Here is an 8,284-nt window from a genome sequence, read left to right on the forward strand (position 1 = left end):
TATCTTTCTCACCTTTTCTCTAAACTGGTTTTCTAAATATACTCAGGACAAACTTCGTGCATTTAAGCTGCTAGAACTTTGTCCACGCCACTTTCCTTTTAAAATTTAATTTTGTCAGTTGAAGCCCATCTATGAAACAAAACCTGCCCATTGAACCCTGCAGTAAGTGACTTCTGTGTCTTCTGAACAACAGAAAACACTGCTATATTATCCAAATTATTTGGTACTTAGCATAAACTGTCTTAAATTGCATGGTATTAAATGAGTTGCATTGTTTTGTATATGAATATGCCATGTCTTTCCAATTAGATTGCAGTCTTTTTCAGGGCAGAGATATTTTTTGTTTGCTTCAAGTTTTTGTTTAAATTCTAGTTAGTTAACATAGAGTGTTGGTTTCAGGAGTAGAATTCAGTGGTTCATTACTTACACATAACACTCAGATTCATCACTTATATATAAACCCAGTGCACATTTTATGCTTTTTTAAAAATCCATGGAATAGATAACTCTATTTAATAAAGACTTACTGATTGATTGTGGTGAGCAATTAACAGCATTTGTAACTCTCCTGAGCTATTCCTTCATTGATGTTTCAGTTGGTGTTCTTTGATTGAAGCAGAAACTAACTCAAACGATGGAAAAGCCAAAGGAATGACAGGAGGAACAGCTCTGATTCAAGTACAGGCTTCCTCAGGAAGATCACTCTTATGATTCATTTTATCACTTTCTGCTCTTGTACCACCCACTGAAGATCTACATTTTTAGGACAGAGAGTGTGAGATGTCTTTTTTGGACCATTTGGGCATTCCCTTGGTTTTCGGTTTAATTGATATGCCATTCTCCCAAATAAAGATTAAAAAGGGGAACAATACCAAAAAAAAGTGGGGATGGGTGCTGAAGAGATATAAACAGACGTGTCATGTGCCATATTTCAGAAACGGTGATGGTATAATTGTCTACCTAAAGATGATAAGTCTTAGTTACAGAAAAATGTCAGTAGTTCATGTAGATAGCTAGACATGCAGATGTACTCTGGAAAACAGTATCTGTAGCTGTGAGCTAAAGTACTGGACAATTAACCACATTAAATATTTTTATGGGTTGCTATGTTGATTTCTTAATAAGACAGAGTAGATTTGTTCTTATTTACAATGGGCAGAACTGCTAAATCATCTGGGAAAGTTATGTAACATTTCTGAATGCATTTTTATAATTCTCCAAATTATAAAATGGGAATAATATCAATATACTTAAATTATTATGAAGATTAAATAAATTAATGCATATTTAGTGCTTAACATAATGCTGGCCTATAGTAATTTTTCAGCTTATGTTAGCAATGACCATTGTGATTATAGAGGTAACATATTCATATGATCAATGCATCCCATATTTCATGTTTATATTTAAATACCCTTATAGGGGCACCTGGGTGGCTCAGTCGGTTGAGTGTCCGACTTTGGCTCAGGTCATGATCTCGCAGCTCGTCAGTTCGAGCCCCGCGTCGGGCTTTGTGCTGGCGGCTCAGAGCCTGGAGCCTGTTTCAGATTCTGTATCTCCCTCTCTTTCTGCCCCTCCCCTGCTCATGCTCTGACTCTCTCTGTCTCAAAAATAAACGTTAAAATAAAAAAAATTTAAATACCCTTATAATTGGCTTATTTGCATTTCAACCAGAGACCCATCTAAACTCACCAGTGATCCCATTTAAACACTAGTTCTCTTGGACATTAAATTACTTTTCTTAGAACCAAAACTTAATAAAGATTTATAAATTTAAAAAGTATTTCTTATCTTTCTCAAATATGCTTTTTTTTTTCTAGTGCAGGGAACTATAGAATAATATGCATTTCAGACAGCTTATTTCAAAGATGTTAAACTAACCATTACTGCATAAGGGTTTGAAAAGGGAAGGAAAATAGATTTGGCCAGATCTACCTATAGCTTCATATTAGTCACCAGTGGAAAAATCACAAATTTTCTGAATGCAAAACAGGAAGATCTCATAAGTTGAAATATTTGTAATGTTTGCAATGTTTGTAAATATTTGAAGGAGCGAGAGAAATGGAAAGGGACATATTTATCTTTGAGACATGTACATAAAGTTAAGATTCTAGAGATCTGAGCTTACAGAGCTTTAATATTAATAATAGGAGGTGTAATACTTCAGCTTGATTAAAGGAAATGCTGAAATACATGTTTAAATTGCCAAAAATGTTTCATTTTCTTTTACGTTGTCCCTGAATGGCCAGAAATTTCATTTAATTCCTTTTTTATTCTCAAGTAATCAAATTTGAAAGTCTGTTCAGTTCTGATATAATTTTGGGGTCCCTATAGTTCTCCCATGAATTACAGAAATAGCAAATAAAATGGTAAAATAAGAAAGAAATATGACTGTATACTTCTTCTCTATTTGGTATAAATAGTCTACTTAGTTTAAGATTTTCATGTGTGCCATTATATGACGAAGAGGCTTTCCTAGTCTCTTCAGATACAATGTGAATGAAAAAATTGGAGGGATATTGGAGAAATAAACATAAGACACAATATAAGATATAAGTTGGAGCTTACAAAATCTTAACAAAAGTTGTTGTTTTTTTCCCCCCTCTCTTTTTGACTAAGACATTGTCTGATTCCCATGGCATGGTGGATGCCAGGGGTCTATCAAATCTCCTAAAATGTTTTGAGCCTAGATGTTATGTCTTTTTCTAACTTAAATAGAGATCCCAATTCAATAATTCTCAAGCTCAAGCGTACATCAAGATTTCATGCTGTGTCTATTTAAAATCCAGATTTCTGTGGTCCATCTTCAGAAGATTCTGATATAGTAAGTCTTCACAGGGACTTAGGAATTTGCACCTTGTAAAGCAGGCCATATCATTGTGATATTGGTGCTCTAGAGGTCACACTTGAAGAAACACTGCCATAGAGATTATGGCTTCTCTCTGCTATTACTATCACTTATTATAATTATGATTATTGTTGTTATTATTTGCCTACTAAGATATGCACTTCCAATCAACTCTATAATTTTCTGAATTAGAGAACAGTAATAAGGAAGATCCAAAGCATTTTATATATTACTGTCATTGATTTTTGTATTTATATATGAATATGAGTATTTAATTTTGGCTGTGTGTCCCAAATTTCCGTTCCATTGGCCATTAGTGGGTATTGTACAAGAAAAGAATTCCATGGTCAAATTGCTGACATAGTATGTGATAATACTTTGTCTTCTCTTAAGGAATTTCAGACACATGCCTGCACACAGAATTATGTAGCTTTGTTTTAATCAGGCTTCCCAAGATTCTGACTCTGGAATCTTCTTAGTAAGGGTCAACTATTAATATCTTGCAGAATTTCCTCACAGAGAACTAAGCCCCATCTTGCTTTCTTGTTAAGCCTGATATCTTTTCAGCAATTCAGGCTACTGCTTTGGTCTAAAAGTCCTCTCACTGGCACGCTTGCAGCTTACATGGAGAAAGATCAGTCAGATGGCAATGTTGACAGCAGCTGAGACAAGGTGTCTTCCAAAGTAAATCCGATTATAGGAACTAAAAGATTTTCATATGGCTAAAGATTGTCTGTGACAGCTGCAGGTACTGTAAGAAGCCTTCCTGAGCCCTTCTTTTTGAAAGAGTTGGAAATAAAATCAGGTAGCCTTTGTGAGTGAAAAAAAAAAAAAAGAATTCAACACTTAGTGGATGAAATTAAAAATATGTAAAGTCACATTTAGTAACAACTAGTGTAGACTGGACTATGGTCATATAAGCTTTATAACCATATTTGAAGAAATGTTCCTTTTTCATCACAGGGACCTGCAAAACAATGAACAGAAATAATTGTCAATGTACACAGCATTAGATAGAAGAATATGTTGTCAAACATCAAGAGTAATATTGTCTAGCAAGGTTCTGTCTTTTGGGGGAGAAAGGTGTTAAGTTGAGAGAAGCTTTAAGAATCATCCAAATTTCTAGTGTTGATTCCTTGGATAATAAGTAAATTTCTGGTTTAGTTTTTATGTTATTCTAAAGAAAGCCTATCTTGATCATGGCAATGTACGCATTTTTGTCAGAATAAATTCATAATTCTTATTGTAAATGAACAAATTAGTATTCTCTATTACATTCCAGTCTCTCAGTTTATAGTAAATTAACATCCCTGAGTTTGATCACATCTAAGGAACTACACAATTGGTTTTCTGGGTAAAGAAGTTTCAGTAAAACCCAGAATCACCGGGTAATGAATTCAAGCTTTAAATGTAACCCCAAGAGATTTTTGGTAAACCATTACAAAACACATCCCAGGCAAACCCCCATCTCTCTCTTTGCTTCTCTTCAAAATGCAACATATTCAATACAAAGATTTGTATCAGAACATCAGTCTTGTTTCTAATGAGGGTATTTTTGTTGTTTGGAGAAGAAAGTAAATTTAGTTTTTGCCATTTGCTGTCAGCTCCATGTTTAACAGGCTTTATTGAAGGGATTATTCACTTGAGAATTGGTGTCTTCGTTTATTGCTTTTTCTCAGAACTCTGGCAAAATAAAGGAATAAAAGGAAGTTACACTGAGTGAATATTTTATACTCCATTCTTAAATCTTGCAAATATAATTCCCACTGTTCCTCATCTAGAATCATTAGGTTAAACTTGGCTCCTTCATGCAATTCCAACGGATATCTCTGTTGGGACTCAAACTGCTTAGTTCAGTCAGTATTCACTTTAGATGTTTTCTCTGCAGGTCATTTCCACCCAGTGGAAAAATATGTAGTTATTATAGACAATTGTAATGTGAATTAAAGTATACATAATTTTTAATACTTCCAGCGGTGAGTTCTTTCCTAGGAACTTCCTGAGATAAAAAGGTCTTTTCTGCTTTACTTCTCCCTCTAATCCAACATCCGAGATTATATAAAATTTAGAAGATTTTTAGTACGTGTCACAAAAATATTAACCCATCAGATTTTACAGGAATTTGTGAAATCTCCTCACATATAACTACAGAATAATCTCAAAACTGACTTTATCTTATTGCATTTCAATTGAAAGATTATTTCATAGTTCTTTAAATACTTTTTATTTTGTTTCCTGGTCATTACTTTTTTATTTTATATATTTTTAAGCATTTATTTTTAAGTTATCTGTACACCCAACATGGGGCCCAAAGTGACAACCCCAAGATCAGTCACATGCTCCACTGACTGAGCCAGCCTGGTGTCCCTCGTTATTATGTTTTTAAAGAGAAATATCTGCTTACTGAGTTTCCTGATGTACACATCTGAAAATTGGGAAATGAGACTGTTCTTGTTATTTCTCTTAGCTGAGTTAATGGTAAATATCACTAGAGTATTAATCAGTACTATTAGCACTGAGATTTGTGTATAGAGCAATTTAAATTAACCATTATCCCACAGATTTGCTCTAATACTATAATCAGAAAAGCTTTATAGCTATTCCAATAGGCAGAAGTCTCTCGACCCCCTCCCACTTGCCACCTGTTCTCTGGAAGGACAACTTATATATTATTTCATGTCAAAATGCAAATTCATTGCTTTCTTTTACCAACTTATAAGCAACTAAATTTATGTGGAATGAAAATTAATGTTTGAGTCAACATCTATTTACATAAGTCTTCAAAAATATACTAAGACAAAAATTTATAATCAGATAAACTGCTTGTCAGAAATATTTATTTTGCATAATAAAATAAAACACCTGGGAAACTTTTCCAATTGATAACTTTGAAGAAAAGAATCATGAGAGTGGCAATTGAAAAAGTGGACTTAATTTTCAAGAATAATTTTTCTTAGTGTCTTATTTAACATGGCTTCATTATCACTGTATGAAATCACTACCCTTTTAAGAAATGAAGAGATATTTAAAAATCAATGGTTAGAACACACAAATAATTCATGATTCACTTTGAAATAACTCAGGGGACTATCTCTTCAGTTATTTGTCATATGTATTTTGATATGTAATTATTTAGTACTTACATTAGGCCAAGTCCTGGGTATGGAGGTATGCACTAGAGACATATTAATGGATAACGGTCAAATGGGTTTTAAAAACTACTGGAGGAGTCAGAGTATCACACAATGATTTACACCATTCCTAATTACAAGGTCCTTGAGAAGAAGAGTGTGCTCTTTTGTAAAAACTGACAAAGAAGGATATGATTAGAAAATGGTATATGAAGAATAAATGACCTGTAAGACTTAGAGCTCAGGGAGAAATCCAGGCATGTGGAATCTTTATTCCATGTTTATTAATCATTCTAGAGCAAATCCTAAAACCCTATTATAGGGTTTTAAGCATGGAGACAATGCAATCCTGCCAGATTTATACATTTCCCCCCACATATTGTTATGGGAAAATTTCAAATATCCAGAAAAGTTAAAATCATTGTGCAGTAAACTCCCAAATATCCAGTACCTTGATTCTTTAACTGTAAATATTTCACTATATTTACCCTAACCCTCTCATCTATCCATTCATTTAGCCATCTACTGATCCACCTTATCTTTTGAGGCATTTTAAAAGCTAAGGTATAATTTACAAATAGAAAATTGTACTCTTTTTAGTATACATTTCTATGAACTTTGACAAAGCATGGTGTCTCATTGCCACCACAATGAAAATACACAATTTAGTTTTATTTTTAATGCATTTCAAAGTTTTTTGAAACATAAATACATTTCACCCTATGCACATCAGCATGCACGTGCCTGCACACACACAGATAGACCCCAGGGAGCTAAGCAGTGCCAACAAGTGGAGAATGGAGCCATCACACCAAGCCCCACCCACCTGCCTCCTTCATGCACATTCCTCAGAAGACCAGTGTTTAGTCTACCCACTATAGTGTGCTGCCAAGTTTCAGTTCTAGGGGAAACTGGATGTAACTTCACTCAGCTTTCATTATGTTTGCTTGTTCATTTGTTCATTTTCTTTGCTTCTGTTTTGCTTATGTTTTTTTTTTTTTTTGTTCTTTCTTTTTTTTTTCTTTCTCTTTCTTGGATATAGAAAGAGCAAATTTATTTTAGTTTTATTGATTTATTTTATTTTCTTCATTTTATTTTGCTCTATTCTGTTATTTAAAAACTTTTTTTTTTTTAATTTTTTTTTTCAACGTTTTATTTATTTTTGGGACAGAGAGAGACAGAGCATGAACGGGGAGGGGCAGAGAGAGAGGGAGACACAGAATCGGAAACAGGCTCCAGGCTCTGAGCCATCAGCCCAGAGCCCGACGCGGGGCTCGAACTCACGGACCGCGAGATCGTGACCTGGCTGAAGTCGGACGCTTAACCGACTGCGCCACCCAGGCGCCCCTAAATGTTTTTATTTTTGAGAGAGAGACAGAGAGAGAGAGAATGAGCAGGGAAGGGGCAGAGAGAGAGGGAGACACAGAATCTGAAGCAGTCTCCAGGCTCTGAACTGTCAGCACTGAGCCCGACATGGGGCTCGAAGTCATGAACTACAAAATCATGACCTGAGCCAGTTGGACACTTAAGTGTCTGAGCCACCCAGATGCCCCCAATTTTTTAAACTTTTATTTTTCCTTTCCCTTTTTTCCCTTTTCTATCAAGCTTCTCTCAACAAGCAGACAGAATTACACCTAGGATCTAGCTTCCTTTATTTGATTTTTTGGCTTTGTTTTGTTTTTAATTTTTTTAATTTTATTTTATTAATTTTTTTCTTCCTCCAAAATGACAAGATGGAAGAATTCACCCCAAAAGAAAGAACAGGAAGAAATAATGACCAGGGATTAATCAACACAGATAAAAATAAGATGTCTGAACTAGAATTTAAAACCATAGTAAGAAGAATAGTAGCTGGGGTTGAAAAAAAGCATAGAAGACACCAGAGAATCCCTTTCTGCAGAGATAAAGGAAGTAAAATCTAGTCAGGCTGAAATTAAAAATACTACAGCCAAGATGCAATCTCGAATGGATGCCATGACAGCAAGGATGGACAAAACAGAGCAGTGAATCAGTGATATAGAAGATAAAATTATGGAAAATAATGAAGCAGAAAAAAGAGAAATATAAAGGTAAAAGATCATGATACAAGACTTAGAGAACTCAGTGACTTATTAAAGAGGAATAACATTCATATCACAGGAATCCCAGAAGATGAAGAGAGAGGAAAAGCGGCAGAAGGTTTGTGTGAGAAAATTGTAGCTGAAACCTTTCCTAATCTGGGGAAGGACACAGACATCAAAATCCAAGAAGCAAAGAGAACTCCCATTAGATTCAACAAAACCCAACTATCACCAAGGCATATCAT

The 8,284-nt window shown here is 34.6% G+C and overlaps 1 long non-coding RNA gene across 1 annotated transcript in view; it reads left to right on the forward strand.

The window, feature by feature from the left end:
* The window catches only part of LOC147583288 (uncharacterized), a 72,943-nt gene extending 65,063 nt beyond the window's left edge, over window positions 1-7,880 (forward strand). The window contains exon 3 of the long non-coding RNA XR_015248059.1: window positions 7,713-7,880. This is a non-coding gene — a long non-coding RNA (uncharacterized LOC147583288). The remainder of the gene's footprint in view (window positions 1-7,712) is intronic.
* The last annotated feature ends 404 nt before the right edge of the window (window positions 7,881-8,284 follow it).

This window comes from Puma concolor, chromosome A2 (genome assembly GCF_028749965.1).
Source record: "Puma concolor isolate L17-30 chromosome A2, mPumCon1.1.hap2, whole genome shotgun sequence".
NCBI classification, from domain to species: domain Eukaryota; kingdom Metazoa; phylum Chordata; class Mammalia; order Carnivora; family Felidae; genus Puma; species Puma concolor.